The 17,041-nt window shown below is 40.7% G+C and overlaps 1 protein-coding gene across 4 annotated transcripts in view; it reads left to right on the top strand.

Moving 5' to 3' along the window:
- Window positions 1-237: 237 nt before the first annotated feature.
- Window positions 238-17,041, top strand: part of snap25a (synaptosome associated protein 25a) — a 48,227-nt gene continuing 31,423 nt past the window's right edge. For 2 of the 4 annotated variants that reach the window (XM_054762177.1, XM_054762181.1), the window contains exon 1: window positions 238-406. The gene's annotated coding sequence lies outside the window, so the exon portion shown is untranslated. Of the gene's footprint in view, window positions 407-7,816; window positions 7,935-14,675; window positions 14,773-17,041 lie in introns of all 4 variants that reach the window. The other 2 variants (XM_054762179.1, XM_054762178.1) reach the window with 2 other exon arrangements.

The following is a 17,041-nucleotide window of genomic DNA, read 5'->3' as shown; positions in this document are numbered from 1 at the left end:
TGTGCAGGTGTACCTAATGAAATGTCCTACCAGTCTACATTGAGTGTGCTTGTGCTAAAATAGAAAAAAAACCCATAAACAAACATTTAAAATATTTATTTAGATGCTATCGTGCATTTTGTGTGTGTGTGTGTGTGTGTGTGTGTGTGTGTATATATATATATATAAAATAAAAACACACCCCTCCCTGCTTTTTTTTTTTTTTTAAATATATCTATTAAAAGCTGCTGCTGACGTCAGAGCCTCCGCCATCTTTGACGAGAGCTGCACTGCTTCCCCCACTGAAGGAGAAGAAGTGAGGAGGATTCGGCGCAGTGCCTTTGCAGCACATTCTCCACACAGAAAGACACACAAGCTGCAGGCTAAAATACGAGCACTTTTCCTGCAGTGCTGACAAGAAGCTCTGGTAAGTTTCTTTGTTTATATATATATATAAATATATATATATATATACATATATATATACTGTATATAAAGTATTTCCTCTTCCATCCTCGCCGGTCACGTCTCTTTTGGTGTTTTTGCGCATTGGGACTGCAAAATGCTTTGTTCTCTTCTGAGCGAATGAGTGACTGATATGTGTCTGCGTCATGTTTGCGTGCATTTTGAGGATGATTCGGCTTATTTTTAGACGGGAAAGTGGCAATGCGTGACCTCCCCCCGGTGGAAACGCGCAGCGGATGGATGCGGTGCGCAATAATGCGTCGGTTCAATGTGGGCGTTTTCTGGCTTTCAGCACCACGGACAGCGGCAGTGCGTAGCTTGTCGAATCTAAGCAAATATATTTGTTGGGGGGTTTTTTAAACACGCGCCTCTTTGCGTGAATTTAAACAGGACGCAAGTTGACCGATGCTGATGTCGCAGCAACATCTCGCGATCAATTGAACAATATGATTGGGAAATGGGATGCATGCAGGTCATGGTAATAGTAATGAGAGGTTGTCCGAAAAGGAGCAGGAAGAAGCAGAGCGTATTTAATCCAATGCAACAGTCAAATGTGCCATGTAAAGTTGCTGGGAGGAGGCTAGCCCATATAAACAGACAGGGGGAGGGGGAGGTGAATGCGTCCTTTTGGGTTCCACGCAATGTGACTTCGCGTGGCGGATGGCGACATACATGTGCAACATGGCAACTATCACGCAGGCAAACCCCATCACCCTCCGCCAGGTCGAGCCCCTTGATGATCGTCAGCACGCACAGGCTGTCAATCATCCGTGGACATTTTTTTTGCCACTGAGAATTTAACAAGTTTAATTTTTCATTAGTGATTTTGATGATGTCTTTATTATCTAGTATGCTTTTTTTTTTTAAATGTCTTCCATAAATTTTAAAATGTATTATTATTTTTGAAGTATGTTGCCCTGGTAGGAATAGTAAAGTTGTCTAATGTGTTTTTAATAATATGGCGACGCACGGAAAGTCATTATGGTCCCGGGTGAGCTGGAGCCTACCCTAGCTGAAGGAATGACGAGCGTTAGGTCAGTAGATGGGCTGATGTGGCTCTATGTGGTTTGTGGTTGTATGGTGTGAAAGTACTGCACTACATTCACAGCATGTATCGGCTTTTCTAGCGGCTGTACCAGCAGAACACTGTAACACCCCCCCGCCCCCCACTCCAAGGATGCTGTGGTTGCCATGGCGGCTATACCGTATCACGTTTATGCAGCTTGCAGGGAGGAGGCCCGCATTGAGAAGGTGCTGCTTGCCGGATGAATGGTGACGCACAACATTAGCACGGTGATACTGTTACACGCGAGTGGATCGCTGCATACTGACAATAACGTCTTGGGATGTTCCCAAATACACAAGCGCTGCATTCAGTGTGCACCCTCGCTAATAAAAAACACCATGTGCTGTTGATTCTAAACTAAATTTGAAGTAAAAAGTATCGGCAACGGGGTTCGGTGATACTGCAGCCGTCGATGTATGACTTTGTTGACGATGATTCGCATCAGAATAAAACACAAGACAAAGATTTCAGGCAATCAAAATGGATTTTTGTTGTTATTCTTCTTGCTGTTTGCAAAAAAATGTGTTTTATTCTATTATTGATTATAGTGACGATGCTAACTGGTGGTTAGCATGTTGGCCACAGTCAGTTGGGCATCTCTGTGGGGAGTTTGCATGCGTGGGTTTTACACCCACATGTTCGGTTAATTGGCGACGCTAAATTGTCCATAGGTATGAATGTGAGCATGAATGGTTGTTTGTCTATATGTGCCCTGTGATTGGCTGGCCAGGATGTACCCCGCCTCTCGCCCGAAGTCAGCTGGGATAGGCTCCAGCATACCAGCGACCCTCGTGAGGATAAGCGGCATGGAAGACGGATGGATTATAATGACGATCAACAAGTTGAAGGCTAAATCACACAAATCATTTTAAAGCAAGAAGTATCAGCATCGGCAACAGGGTGGGCGACACTGCAAAATGTTGATATCTACTATCTGATATCGAGTAAATACAACGTCAGTCTTGCCTGTACTGATACTTGAAATTTTTCAAGCTCATTGGACGATTTTGTGATTCTGACCATGATTATAATCACAATAAAACACAAGAAAAATACGTTTTTATTTTATCTTTTATTGTTAAATTCTTTGATGATGAACTTTTTTTTTTTGTTTGCCTAAAATCTTTGTCCTGTATTTTATTCCAGTATCCATTATAATCATGATCAACAAATTTAAAGCAAAATCACGCAAATCCTCATTCAAAATCAATCCAAATTTTATGTAAAAAAAAAAGTATAGTTATCTTTATCAGCAGCAGGGTTGGACAACACTGGAAATGTTATTATTGAGCCAACGCCAAGCAAGTACAGTGTCAGTATTGTTGACAATTTTACTTATTAACTAATATTAATATTAATATTATACTTATATACTAATACTAACTAGTTAAAATCTAACAATATCAACAATGTAACAACATCAACAACACAACAACAAAACGTACGGATATTTGTGAAAAGAAACACCATGCTAGTATGGCTCTGATACGGATACTACCATTGTTATCAATACTATGGATATTTGGTTGGATCCATCAGAGCAGGTGTTTCATACGTGATGGTTAAACCATCCAGGAGTGAGCGCCTTTGTATTTTTGGAGCGCTTGCCACTTTTGTAAAGTGCTGCAAAAAAAAAAAGTCAGAAATTTACGAGAAATAATGTCATAAGTGCCCCCCTTTTCATAGCTGTCTCAGGCAGTGCCTCGCACGAGAATAAAGTCATAAATCCAGGTCAATAAAGTCATACATTTACAAGAAATATTACGAGAATAAAGTCGTACATTTATGAGAAAAAAACTCGTAATATTACGAGAATAAAGTCGTACATTTATGAGAAAAAACCTGCAACTTCATGTTAACAGGCATGGCCTGAGACAGCTATGAAAAGGGAGGATTTATGTGACCTTTGGCCTTGGGCATGTGGAGGGGGCGGGGTTAAGGAAGGCGGAAGTGAGAAGGGCTAGCCACGCTAATCTGCTTGTGCTCATTTGCTCCGTTTCGCTGCCAGGTTAGAAATAAAAGCTCGCCTGAAGCAAGAGGAAAGTTTCCTTCCTTCCTGAAGAGCTATGCCCTATTTTCCCTCTGACACGTAATATTACCACTTTATTATATTTATTTATTATATTACATGTTAAAAGAATGTTTTAGCGCAACATGATTGTGATTTTGCTTCTTGTTCAGCTTAACACGTCAATTACGGTTTTAATCACTGACTGTTGTGAGGCCCATGCTAACGCTAGGTAGCGTGACTTAGCACAAGCACTGCTAGCTAAACGTTGTCTCTTTGTGAGCGTTGTTAAAGTATCATCAGTAAGAAACATGTGTTATGTTATCTGCCATGTTTTCAAATGGGCAACAAAGTATATTACACAGACCACACTCAGGTATGTTTATGTAGTAAATGGTAAATACATTTACTGAGTGCAACTATCAACATTTGTGACTTCAGATGTGTGAAAATGCTTTGCTTGAAGTGTCAGACATCTTTAGAAAGAAGCTGTGAGAGTTTAGTTGCACAAACGTCACAGATGTCAGGATGAAAGACAAGAGTTTGGGCTTTTTTTTTGTGTGTTTTTTTTTCTGTCCAGTCAGCGCTCCGAGGACAGCCGCTCGCTTTCTCCCAGACACGCTCAGCATGTAAACAACAACACCAAAACAAAATGGCCGCTCCCGAGGCACTAAAGCTGCGGTGGTGCAAAGAGAGACGACTCAGTGAAGCGTTTGTAGTTTTCGAGACGTCTAGGATTCTTAGAAAGGAGTACAAAAGAGATGAAATAAACATACATGGGAATGGAGCTTCTTTTCTTTTGGGGTTTTGGAGAAAAGATTGGTTTTGCAGTGCTACTTGGAGACTGGTCTTAAAGTGTCATAGTGTCCACTTCACTTGCCACACAAAAGGGTCTCTAGTCAGACCGGAGGTCATTTTCAGCCCACAGCTCGTTTCTATTGGCCCTCGGCATATTCTAAAACAAGAAAACTAAAAAAAAAAAACAATAGCTGTAACTTAAAGCGAAAATACTAATTGATACTAATGACAATAACAATAATATGCTTTCTGCGACCAGCATACCCCCGTGACCCTAATGAGGACAAGCGGCCTAGAAAATGGATGGATGGATAATATGTCTTCATGCGTCACTGATCATGTCTTTTTGTCAACCGTTGAGGTGTCGCGCTTTGTCGGCGGTCCTTGAATGCACCATAGTTGTGTTCCGTGACACCTTGACACCATCCGGTCATGGATCAGCTTACATTATCGTTCATTAGTGGTGGGTACCTATAACGCTTATGCTATAAATGTGTTTAATAGGTGTGGGAGGCATATTTAGGGCTTACACCCGGACTGTGTCGCATGTGAACAATGGCAATTGAAGAGTAAGTCACTTTTATTGCAAATGTTGATCCAAAATCAAACTGGCAGGAGGGTTTGGAGGCGGAGGAGCGAGTCTTGTGTTAAAAATAGACATTTATATGGCCGTAGAAATCCCGTTGAAAAAAATGTAGACAATTGCTGGTAGGCGTGGAACATAAACCCCACGAAAAGCTTGTTAGCATGTCTACGTGGATTTCTTTTTGCCTGTTTAAAACGTGTCAAGTATCCAAATGTCTCCTGAATCTTGATTTTTTTCAGTTTGAGGCCCTCTGTGGAAAAAGCTCAGACACCCGAGATTTAGACTCCAGACGGTGCTCATGTTACGACATTTGGTGTAACCGCATTTGGTGGTTACAGTGTTTGGTGCTACAACATTGGGGTTACAGCATTTTGTGTTACGACATTTTGTGGTTACGGCATTTGGTGTCACGGCATTTTGTGGTTATGACATTTGGTGTCACGACATTTTGTAGTTACAGCATTTGGTGTTACGACATATTGTGGCTACAATGTTTGGTGTTATGACATTTGGTGTCACGACATTTTGTGGTTACGTCATTTAGTGTTACGACATTTTGTGGTTACGATGTTTGGTGTTACGATGTTTGGTGTCACAACATTTTGTGGTTATGGCATTTGGTGTTACGACATTTTGTGGTTACGATGTTTGTTGTTACGACATTTGGTGTCACGACATTTTGTGGTTACGTCATTTAGTGTTACGACATTTTGTGGTTACGATGTTTGGTGTTACGATGTTTGGTGTCACGACATTTTGTGGCTATGGCATTTGGTGTTACGACATTTTGTGGTTACGATGTTTGTTGTTATGACATTTGGTGTCACGACATTTTGTGGTTACGGCATTTGATGTCACGACATTTTGTGGTTATGGCATTTGGTGTTACGACATTTTGTGGTTACGATGGTTGTTGTTACGACATTTGGTGTCACGACATTTTGTGGTTATGGCATTTGGTGTCACGACATTTTGTAGTTATGATGTGTGGTGTTACGACATTTGGTGTCACGACATTTTGTGGTCTGACGTTTGGTGTCACAACGTTATGCGGTTTGAGTGTTTGGTGTTACAACATTGTGGTTACAGCGTTTTGTGTCACGAGAATTTGTGGCTGTGGCATTTGCTGTTTCGACATTATGTGGTCACCGTGTTCGGTGTTGCGACATTTGGGGTTACAGCTTTTTGTGTCACCACATTTTGTGGTTACGGCATTTGGTTTTACAATCTTTTGTGGTTGTGATGTTTATTTTCATGACATTTGCTACGACATTTATGTGTTTATGGTGTTTTGTGTTACAATGTTTGGTGTCATGACGTTTCATGTCACAATGTTTAGTGTGTCTTCCTATGGTGAGGTGTCACAGAAAAGGAAAGTGACAGTGGAAAGTAAAGTGAAATGATCACAAGGTAGAGAAACAGCAATCGACATTGGCTGCACTCCTGCTGTTCAAGGCGTTCAATTCCTGTCACAATCATGAAGGATAAAGATGGTGTCTCTGAAAATGGGAGAGGATCTGCTCCTATGAAATGGACAGTGATAACTAACGGTTACCGCATTTCATTTTGTCATTCTGTTGGAAACAAAGAAACACACCGTATATAGTATACATAATGTATGCTGTATATACATGGGCAGAAGAAAAGCTACAATATTTAATGCGGGTATTATTTATTCAGCGTTGTGATACAATTTGTTTGCTATCAGTCAGGAATTTTATGATGCTGCATTGCAGCTGACTTAGGCTGAAGGTGCTGCAGTGCTTTTACATAAACACAAACGGCAGGTTTTGTTCCATTGTGGCTATGGCTAGTAGTATGCTTAGCTCTATGCAAGTATATTGGATATATTGGACAGCAACCATCTACTATATTATGTAAATAAAGAGCTTATAGATCAAATATTGTAGTAAAGCATAACAACAGCAAGGAAATGAAATCTTCACCGTCGCCGTTAGTATTTATTTAGGAAGCTCTGCTACTTCCTGCTCCTTTTTCGGACATGTTGAATTGTGCAAATGTAAACATGTCAATGTGTTCCGCATGTTTGAAATAAAACCATTCATGTAGTCCGATAAAAGTATACATGTCCAATTAGAAAAATATATCAAACACAACAAAACCAACATTTTGCAGCCATTGCGCACTACGCTGTACATGAACATGTACGTGTTTAATCATTAGGAATGGTGAGTCCGCTGTTGTAACGATAGCTCATAGCTAAACGATACCTATTTGCATTTGCATTACACAATAGGGGACATTGTCTGGAAATAGAGGAAATTTTGGTCTTTCCACCGGAATTGTACACAAAAGTGGTCCATGTGTGCCGTGCATTTTACCTGTATCATTTTTCTTGTTCCGCCGTGGAGAAAATAAATGAAACTTAACAGATTTTTGTCGTTTTCGTAGATGAAGGAAATGCTCAACTCCTTCATCCGTGCCAGTGTGGTACGCGGAAGAGGAGCCATAGCCGTGGATGTAACTTAACATCCCATCGCTGACGTCGCGTTGTTGTTCTGAAGACCACAAACTAGTCACGACTGAATCGACACGTTTATGTTTATGTTTAGCTTCATGTTTGCTGTGCATGCATGTCATTTGTGGATGGACTGTACGATATCGTACTAACACAACGTTATTCACTTGCCTACAGGCATAACACAGGCCAGTTGTGGTGTAATTTGATCTTTTTGAGCGCGTGTGTTGAGTGTGGTATCCTCTCGGCAAGCCTGATTGCTTTTTAATGTCTCTGTTTTTATGACTTGTCAAATATTTAACAGGCTCTGAAGTGGCCTGGCTTCTCCAGGACTGATGCGAATGAAGTGCAGAACACATCCAGCTGAGTTCTGATATCAATCAGGATCACCAGTTGTGGGTGTTGTTGGAGTAATGGTCTTTTTATATTCCCCAGCTGCTCTGTGACCAGAAGGGTAACGGAATGCGTCAAAATGGATGAAGTCGTTATGGATTGATGGTGGCTTAAGCTGAAGGAATTCTGTTGACGCCACGTGAGAGCATTGAATATGCAGGTTAGCCAATAAAGATATACAGTATGGTGGCGCACGCTTATGTTGACACCCCTCCGACGGGCTGACTGACGTCGACATAACCAACACTGGCATTTTTTAGTAAGAAAAAGAACATGGTGGACAAGGACTTGATAAGTTGGTCGACATCAACTACAGATGGAAGACTCGATTCCTTTTGTTTTTATGAGTCACTTGCTAAAGTGAGTCATTCACTCAAGTCGCCCATCACAGAGCACGTATGCAGAAACTCACGCGTGCATAACAAGTTTGGTAGATGTTTGCCAAGCACCCGTGAGTCAGTGAAACTCGGGTCTTCTTCGAGTACCCGCGAGTCAGTGAAGTCGAGTCTTCATCAAGCCCTCGTGAGTGAGTGAAACTGAAGTCCTCATTGAGTACCCGTGAGTCAGTGAAACTCAGGCCTTTGTCGAGCATCCGTGAGGCAGTAAAACTTGAGTCTTTGTCGGCCACTTGTGAGTAAGTGAAACGCGTCTTCATTGAGCACCCGTCAGTCAGTGAAACTCTGTCTTCATCGAGCACCTGTGAGTCAGTGAAATTTGAGTATTCGTCGAGCACAGGCGAGTCAGTGAAACTCGAGTTTTCAGTGAGTACCCATGAGTCAGTGAAACTCAAGTCTGTGTTGCACATCTGTAAGTCAGTGAAACTCCAGTCTTCAAGTACCCATGAGTCAGTAAAACTCAACTTTTCGTTGGGCACTTGTGAGTCAGTGAAACTTAAGTCTTCGCCAAGTGCTCGTGAGTTAGTGACGCTCGAGTTTTTGTCGAGCACCTGTAAATCAGTGAAACTCCAGTCTTCGTCAAGTACCCGTGAGTCGGTGAAACTTCAATCTTGGTCAATCACCTGAGTCAGCGAAGTTGCGTCTTCGTCAAGCACTCGTGACTCAGTGAAACGAGTCTTCATTGAGCACCTGTGAGTCAGTGAAACTCAATCTTCGTCGAACACCTTTAAGTCAGTGAAATTTGAGTATTCGTTGGGCACCGGTGAGTCAGTGAAACTCGAGTTTTCATTGAGTACCAATCAGTCAGTGAAACTCAAGTCTACGTTGCACGCCTGAAAGTCACTCAAACTCAAGTCTTTGTCAAATCTCTGTGAGTCAGTGAAACTCCAGTCTTCAAATACCCGTGAGTCAGTGAAGCTCACGTTTTCCTTGAGCACCCGTGAATCAGTGAAACTTGAATCTTGGCCAAGCACCTGTGAGTCAGTGAAGTTGTGTCTTCGTCAAGCACTCATGAGTCAGTGAAACTCAAGTCTTCGTTGAGCACCCGTGAGCCAGTGAAACTTGAGTCTTCGTCGAGCACCTGTGATGCAGCTCGAGCAGGAAGGAGAAAGGAGAGTGAATTTGAGGCGGGGGGCTAATACATTTATACAAATGCAGCTACTTGCAATTAATGATTAATGATTAATGGTTTCCTTTTTTCATTTAGCTAAGCGGTAGCAGGCGTCAGGAAGGAAATGAGTTCATGGAGATGAGTACCCACGAGTCCCGATTCGTGACCGACTTAAGCAGGTCCACTCTGAGTCTTTTACAAGTCTCCGCTTTAACTTTTATGGCATCATAAAGCAAATGTGCTACATTCAAAACACTCAGAAATTGCTTCAGTGGTTTTTCATCATATGCTAATCCCGGAAGCCTCCCCGCATCTCTTTCATGTTCCAGCCCCTGAACGCCGTCACGTCTCCTCTGGCGGTCAAATGCCAGGTGTAATAGCATGCAGTGATACTGCGTATGCTAGTGATGGGAGGGTTGGCGGGATCTCAGTGCCAGTAAGGAGACTGAGATCATCACCAATGCCCTTGTATTCACCTTGCGTCTGTCTTTTCCTGGCAGATGCATCCACAACGTCTCCTTTACGACGCAATCAAGCCACTGATGAAAGTGGTTTGTCTTTGCAAGCCCTTAAATTAGCCCCCAAAATGCCCCAAGGCACTGATACGATGTTGTCTTGTGGGATTATCGTGCGCATTTGTAACGTCCCCCGAAGACGAGATTAGGCTTGAATTGTTATTTTTGTCCATAGCAACACACTTTGTATGGGTTTTTACCACCTCAACAGGTACGGTGATATTGTTTTAAACATACCTGTCCACATTTGCATCTGAAAATAAGGGACATTTTCCATAAAGGGGAAAATTACATAAAATCTGGTCTTTCCAACAAATTAACAAGCATTATTTAAAATACATAGAAATAAGAGTGCTAATAACAGTAAAAATAAAAAATAATAAAAAATAATAAAAAATAATGTCATGTCAAGTGACCCAGAGGTCATTCAACGAATTTTTTTTTAAAGTAAATAAACATTTTAAAAATAATTTGAAAAAAAATTGTCCAACAAAATCTGTTAAAAATTCAAAAACGCCCTCATCCCGGGTTGAACACCCTTTTGTGGGCTTTTTGTAGGTTTTTTGCTTAACTTATTTTTAGACGTCTATGACAGTGAAGAATGTCACAATATTCTTTAAAACAGGTAATAAAAGCTTTTAATGAATACACTTTGACCCTGGAGCAGATTATTTCCATTTCCATTATCTCCTATAAAAAAATATTTTTTTCAAATGTCAAATGAGGGTCGGCTGACCTCCTCGAACAATCTTTGAAGCATAGGTTTGCCAAAAAACCAAAAAAACTACAAAAATATTGAATCTTATTTTACTTCTTTTCCCCACTATAATTCAAATGTGCAGTTTTTAACAGGACACTTCTGGTAATGCTTCACTGCTGCTAATGTCAATATCTGATGAGCAATAGAATGATGAATGATATGCAATCACATTTTGTGGTGGAAAAATTCATTCATTCATTCATTCATTTTCTACCGCTTTATCTGTCATTTTCCAAAGGAGAGCCCTAACCCGAACCTGAACCTGCTTCAGTACAAGTTTTGACATTGCCGTCTCCACATATCTGATCCCCCATCTCTTAGCCCCCAACTGTGTGCGTGTGAGATGAATAAGGGTTGGGGTTCGGGGATTCTCAGGTCAATAATGCATGGCAGTGTCTGAAGCGCCACCCGCCAGGATGTCGCTTAAGCACTTAATGCCAGCAGAGAGCTCCAGTTGAAGTGACACTGAGGTGTGCTGTGTCATGTTACATCACCGTTATTGCTTCTCGCAAATATAGCGTAGAAGCTAAGTGTCGTGGTCTGGGGCCTGCATGAATGCTGCCGGCACTGAGAGAAGCATGAATGCCAACATGCACTGTGACATACTGACGCAGACGACCCCAACAAGGATTTTCTGCTTCGTGTCGTACATTTACGGAACGTATTTGACATTCCACCGCTCCACTGTTCCATGCTTTGTGTTTGAATTATCATTATTTAAATTCAGGCATATAACTTTGCATGTCTGAGCATCTGAATAGGATTCATGCAGTCAGCCGAGTTTCACGCTTGGGTCAACTCACCGTGTGCTCTCAGGCTGTGTCTCAAGTCGCACACTTCAGTACTTACACTTTTACAGTCTTTGGAGGTATGGCAGAATGTAGCGCACTGTCAAAACCCAGATGTTGCACTCAACAGAAGGGGAGGGACTAACCCGAGGGGTTGCAAAAAGGAGAGAAGAAAAAGCAGGTGCATTTTTTTTGTAAGTGCGCAACAACAGTCACAGATTTAGTACAACACTACTTTTTTTAAATGAACCGTTTCCATCAATAATCATCATACATTTTCTTCTTCTTACATTAGGGCTTAACTACCATAATATTTTGACTTTATTCCCATAATATTATAACTTTTTGCCCAAACTAATTTTCCAAAAATGATTATTTTATTTTGTTTGTTTCTCATAATATTATGACTTAAAAAAAATGATAATTATTCAATATTTTCAGCACTATGCTACTAAAATGTCATTATTTTTACTCATAATATTGCGAGTTAATTCTTGTAAAATTGCAAATGTGAGTTTTTTTCTCTTAATATTTTGACTTTATGACTCGTAAAATAACAGCTGTTTTTCCCATTTCCGCAGTTGTTGTTGTTTTTTTACATTTTCCAACTATTTCAACTTTCTTTTTGTAATTATGACTTTATTCCCATTCCCATAATAGTACAGCTTTTTCCACAACCAAATTTTCCAAAAATTACAACTTTATTTTGTTTTGCTTGTTTGTCGTCTTTTTTCTTTAATATTTCAACTTTTGCTAAAATGATGTGATGACTTTATTCTCGTAAAACGACTTTTTCTCATCAGATTACAACTTTTTTTGTAAATATTTTGACTTTATTATTGTAAAATTACTGCAGATTGCTCAATTTTTGCTGCTTTTATTTTAGTTTTCTTGTGAAATTATATTTTTACAACGTGCCGCAGACCAATTTAAAAACCAGCCGTGGTCCGCAAATGTCCCCCGCACCGCACTTTGGAAGCAAATACTGGTGATAACGCTCTGTGGAGTGGTTGCATATAACCATTAAAAAGGAGAGAAGAACAGTGTACACAGCGTACTTGAAGTGTACTGATGAACGGATTTGATTGGAGATGTAGCATCAGTTGGTGGTCGCTAAAAGGCAAATAATAACACAGGTACAGATACTGCATGTGATGAAGGTGTGCAATTGTGTAATTTCCTTGGAGGGTGTTACTGAGGGCACATTCATATCTGACGTTATAGTTCCCATGGCGACCGTTGTGAAGTCCTAAAAACGTATGATAAATTGATATCCCTTTAAAGATGAATAGAGGGTCCTCTGCTATTCCTTATGTATGGGATGCAGGTTGTACAGTATTGCTACCCATTTATTTCAAATCCTATGTGGGAGTCGATGCGGCGTTCAGCCTGAATCCAATAATTGCCTGAAAGCGTGCGGCTTACGCCACACGAGCCATACATCACCTTTACTGCCCCTTTCTCGAGTGCCATCAATTCAGCAGCACCACTAATCAGCAAACCACACCCTGACACGCTCCTCCAGGCAAGCCGGGCCGAATAAAGTGTGCCCACACGCCTATTTTGACAGGTTTGTGTGTTTAGCGCTTCATTCTACAGCCCGGTTGTGGGTTTTAATAAAAGTCCGCATGATTCTTCCTGCTCTTTATCGTCTCCCTGTTGACATTAGGTCACAAGGTCACCTTGGTTACTGTGGACGTGGAATGGATGTGACGGGATGGTGATGGGGGTGGCTGAGTGTGTACACATTTATCTTCCATGCGGTGAGAATGCACCGCTAAGAGGCAAGCATTCACGCTAAAATGTTACCGGGACCAAAATATTGGATCCTTTCCTGGAAGGTGATACCATGGAAAGAGGCGCCATGACGGGGCATGTTTGGATCGTACAGGAATCCCTCGACAATCCGCGCTTCCAATTTTGCGGCTTCACTCTTATCATGGTTTTTCCAAAATATATTAATGAACAAATCATTGCTGTTTGTGGTTGAATACGGCCTATTATTAGTCCAAAATATGCACATTAAAGCAAATGTGATGCTTTTTTTTGTAAGGCTGTCAAAAATGACACGTTAATGGCGGTAACTAATTTATTTCATTTATTACGTTACACTTTTTGGTGTAATTAACGCATGTGCACCTGAGCAAGCACGTCTCTCTGTTATGACGGCAGACGGAGTTCAGTCTGACGCTCTTTAATAACTTCATTCTAACCCGAACCCATCAAGCAAGGTGGAGGTGGGGTACTGGTAAGGGCTGGAATTATCGACAGATGAGCTTGTTGGGGCCTTTTCAGGTTGACTCAAAGTCAACTCGCAAACCTACTACCACTTTTTCACACAGTGGTACAGGAGAAAGTGTGCATATTGCAAGAAGACCATAATTTCTATGTAGGATATCCTCCATCTCATGCATCCAAGTACTCCATTGCATGGCTAGCTAGTAAAGGTCTTCAAAAATAATGACATGAACTCCTTGCTCACCTGACCTAAACCCTATTGAGTACTTGTGGGCCCTTAAACGTAAGATTTACAGTGAAGAAGAAAGGTACACCTCTCTGAACGTGTCTGGGAGGCTTTGCTTGCTGCTGCACTAAAAGTTGATGGTCAAATGATCAAGAAGCTGACAGCCTCCATGGACGGAAGGCTTTTCCGTGTTATTGAAAGGAAGGGTGGCCATATAGGTCACTGATTTATTTGTGGAAATGTCAGAAATATTTATTTGTGAAGTTGGTGTTGTTGGTTTATCATTCCGACTTGAAAAAAATGAAAATAAAGTAGTGAGATGGGAACATTTTTGTTCCTCTGTGAGTTGCCTAATAATTGTGCACACGGAGATATTCTCAGCGAAAGCCAAAACCTCACTTTCACTTCCTTAAATATTCAAGTTTGAGGGTTATTTAACATTTTGGATGGACCAAGAGCGCTGGTTTTGTTAAATAATAAAACTAATAATCAATAACTGTGGGCGCACTGTATACTACAGACTCAACGGGCTCGTTTTTCATGGAATGACTCTTTTGACTCTCAAATTTAATTTCGACAAAAGCCGTCAACCATATAACGCGGGCATTTTTTAGTAACAAGAAAAACACGGAGCTCCGGGACTTGATGGGTTGGTGGTTATAGACAGGTCATCGACTTACAGTAAGCGGGTTCCGCTGTGTATCAGGATTGCCGTAACCAATTTCTCGTCCTCAAATCCATTCTCTTGGTTCCTTGCATTTATATAATCTCTGTCTGGTTTCTATGAGCTTCCACGAGATAAAGTATCTTCAAAATGTCCTGGAAACACAATTTATCCTGACCTGCTGTTTTGTTATCGATCATACAGGTGACTTGTGATGCACGGTGGAATACTGGTAGTGATCAATCGTTCTTGAAGGCTTCTTTATCTACCATCACCTTGATTTTATTGGACTTGCATGCAGGTACTGGACACAATCAAAGGCACACCTGCAAGAGCTACTTGTACTTGTTTGATTCACGCTTTCATGTGGTGCTAGTCCACTTCTAATGTGCGATCCAGCCAGCCTGTGTAACTCTAAGCTCCATCTGCTGGATCTGGTGGGGCGCTGCCAGACTTGGCCCACCGGAACCAGCACCTCTTCTCTAGAAAAATCACTGGATAGTGGTTTCATTGTTTCTGATGCGTTCACTCTTAGCGAACATGCTAAAGCTCGGTTTTGTTATCTTTACAGGTGGTCCTCCGTTTACCACGTTCTGGTAAATGAATGAAAAGATGAATCGTGGTCCATAAACACGAGACTCGCTTGCCTTTCGCGACCATCATTCAGAATAAAGACAGTAATGTAACGTCTACGCAGGTGCATGCAGTCAGGACACACGTCACGCTCACAGACGGCCAGATATCACAAAACTCTTCGATACTAAACATAAGTGCAAGGTCGCTGATCATCTGAAAGCGGCAGAAATAACCAAGCGATGTGGCCGTCCTATTACTGACATTAAACAGTTGCTCTTGCTTTGCCTTTATGTTTCATTACTGTTTCATTTCATTCTTGCGTTGTGAGGAGTTTATTTACAGTCATGGAAAATATGATTAGACCACCCTTGGTTCTTCAGTTTCTTGTTCATTTTAATGCCTGATACAACTAAAGGTACCTTTGTTGTATCAGACAAATATAACAATGACAACAAAAATAGCTCATAAGGGTTACATTGTTTGTTTGTAAGAACTTAAGTGATTTTGGTTATCATCAAGAAACCCATGGAAGTTGCCAGATATTAGTTCTTAAATGAAACTCTTATGAGCTACATTTGTTATCATCATTATATTTGTCCAAACAAAGGTACCTTTAGTTGTACCAGGCATTAAAAAGGATCAATAAACTGAAGAAACAAGGGTGGTCTAATTGTTTTTTCCATGACTGTAGGTATCATTTAGGTATGAGTCTCCGACGGACTCATACGCACGCACTCTGACTTTTTGCACATTGCACTCACGCGCGCAAATTGTTTTTAACATTTTTAAATTGTATTTTAAATTTCAGTCTTGCATCCTCAGTCCGCTGTTATTTATTTGTCATTGCTATTTGTTATTTAACTGATCTACGATTGTGTGGTGCAGAGCGGCCTCATCACATGACAATTTCGTTGTAACTATTGTGCAATGACGATAAAGGCTGTTCTATTCTATTTTAAGATCCGACTTACAACAAAACTCGACTTATGAAACACAGGAAGTGAATAAATGTATTGCAACTGACAGGATTAAACAAACTTTGCTTCTTTCTGCTCCTTTCGGACATGTGGAACTGCCAACTGTACTACAAATCATTACCATAAATCACCGTCTAGGAACGGAACTCGTACGCAACCCGAGGACCACCTGTGTTATTGTGGCTGTTAGTAACCATATGATACCAGTGATACCATTATAGTCCCAGAATAGGCACTACAATCCATGGTATGTATCATATACTGTAGTTATCCCCTCTCTGCTCTGTAGGCAGTATAGTCACTTGTTAGCAGTGTTGGCTGTAATGCAGTTAAACTATTGTTTTCTAGTAATGAGTCATCTAATTAATTACTATTTCAAACGTTACAGAGAAATGTTGTGCGTTATTATGTGCTGGTGTCTGTATTGACCATCTGCATGTCAGCATCGTTTACTACTCCTACACAGGAAGTGTAACAACTCGTCAAAAACAGCTGTGGTTGCTCACTGTCAGGAAAACACTGCATTGCATTGCTTTTATAATGTATATTAATAATAACAATAATTAAGTAGACCAAAGGTGAAGAATATCAAATGAAGTCGCGTTTGCAGTTAATTGGAATCTCCACAAAGTAATATTCCTTATTTATGAAAGGCATATTTTCGTAGTTAAAACCTGTTTACGACCTTCTAAATACGTGTTTTAACGTTATTAGAGCCCTCCAGACATGAAATAACATCCCTATAGTCACCTTTACACTCCTATTACCCAACATGGTATACATAATAAGAGCAAATAACACATATAAGACATAATATAGACTCATGGTGAGAATTCGTTGTTGTTTTTTTACCTCCTGTTTTTTACAGTACTTCCTACGGTGGCTATTGTCTCATGTGTGTCACATTACTGACACCGACTTCCCAGTGTAGAATACCACATACCATCACAACGTCTTTGAATGTGTCTTCTAAATGCCTTATACAAGTAGTTGTATTTGTAGCTTATTTAGCCATTT

Source organism: Dunckerocampus dactyliophorus, chromosome 19, assembly GCF_027744805.1.
Source record: "Dunckerocampus dactyliophorus isolate RoL2022-P2 chromosome 19, RoL_Ddac_1.1, whole genome shotgun sequence".
NCBI classification, from domain to species: Eukaryota; Metazoa; Chordata; class Actinopteri; order Syngnathiformes; family Syngnathidae; genus Dunckerocampus; species Dunckerocampus dactyliophorus.
The sequence above is the reverse complement of the archived record's forward strand: the minus strand, read 5'-3'. Positions and strand labels throughout refer to the sequence as shown.